This window comes from Carlito syrichta, unplaced genomic scaffold (assembly GCF_000164805.1).
Source record: "Carlito syrichta isolate Samal-C Ts95f unplaced genomic scaffold, Tarsius_syrichta-2.0.1 Scaffold315400, whole genome shotgun sequence".
Classification (NCBI taxonomy): domain Eukaryota; kingdom Metazoa; phylum Chordata; class Mammalia; order Primates; family Tarsiidae; genus Carlito; species Carlito syrichta.
Genome location: NW_007259496.1, coordinates 1,128,254 through 1,129,627, shown reverse-complemented (window position 1 = coordinate 1,129,627; position 1,374 = coordinate 1,128,254). Strand labels below are relative to the sequence as shown.

General features: G+C 42.1%; 1 protein-coding gene across 1 annotated transcript in view; it reads right to left on the bottom strand.

Moving 5' to 3' along the window:
- The window catches only part of GALNTL5 (polypeptide N-acetylgalactosaminyltransferase like 5), a gene marked incomplete at its 3' end in the record, with an annotated part of 24,116 nt that overhangs the window by 15,777 nt on the left and 6,965 nt on the right, over positions 1 to 1,374 (bottom strand). The window lies entirely within an intron of this gene.

The window sequence follows — 1,374 nt, the reverse complement described above, 5'->3', positions numbered from 1 at the left end:
AGCCTCCTTCTTTTTCTGAGTTGGAGTCTCACTTTGTTGCCCAGGCTAGAGGGCAGTGGCAGCCTCCACCTGCTAGGATCAGGTAATTCTTCCACCTCAGCCTTCCAAGTAGCAGGAACCACAGGTATGTGCCATGATGCCCAGCTAATTTTTTTATTTATTATAGAGAAGAGGTCTCGCCAAGCTGCCCAGGCCGGACTTGAACCCCTGGGCTCAGGCAATCCTCTTGCCTCCACCTCCCAAAGTGTTGGGATTACAGGCGTGAGCCACGATGTCCAGTTTATTTTCCCCTTCTTAATGCCAGTAATAATTGCTCTTTCCTGAGACTGTTTTGATCATTTAGTTCTATTTTAAATACAGTATAAACATAAATCATATCCATATTTTAGTTTCTATTCTAAAAATGAATTATTAAATTCATATACACTGAAAGGTTCACATTAACTTTATTGTAGTATCTTCAAAGAAAGCCTGTTGTGCTTTATTCTTATATTTGTATAGTCTGTTGCAACAAAAAATATAGCTGATATGGTGTAGTTGGATTTCTTTCAATTTTTTACAAAGATATTTTATTATTTTTTGTGCCATGAGGGAAAATAGAAGCTGAATTCTAGTAATAATAGTTATTAACTATTAATTATTGTTTGGATTGCTCTATTATTTTTGATTTACTGTAGAGACGAGTTCTCACCAAGTTGCCTAGGCTGGTCTCGACCTCCTGGGCTCAAGGCAATCCTTTTGCCTCCACCTCCCCAAGTGCTGGGATTACAGGTGTGAGCCACTGTGCCTGGCTCTTTATTTTTGAAATATTTTGACTTTTCCAACTTGAGGCCGGCAGAGTGAATATGGGTGTCTGTCTCTCGGTTTCAGGAATCCGGTTCCATTTTCCTTTGGGGTAGTGCTGAGTGCATCAGCAGGATCTCTCCCTAACCTAACTAATCTAACCCTAATCTAACTAATCTCCCTAACCTAACTAATCTAACCCTAATCCTAACCCTAACGTTCTTGGGAGATGCGAGTTTGCGTTGCATTTAAGTGCTCTCGGAGCCTGGGAGGGAGAGAGGCCAGGCTTAGGGGAGCTGTGCTGCATGGGTTTCCAGGTAGGGGGTATCTGGACAAGGCTTCATAAGTCATGGGGCAGCCGGGGTGACCTGGCCAGACTCTAAGCGCTTGGAAGCACCTCGAGAGAGGCAACTAGGCCAAGCCCAAGAGGGAGGCCTTGACTTGGTCTTGCAAAAAAAAAAAAAAGAGAGAGAGAGATTTTTGGTTGTAAACTATAGAAACCTACTAGAGCTAACTTCCACAACAACAACAAAAGGGCAGTATATTGTATGGTGACCCAAATGCTTTTTTTTTTTTTTTTTTTTGAGTTGG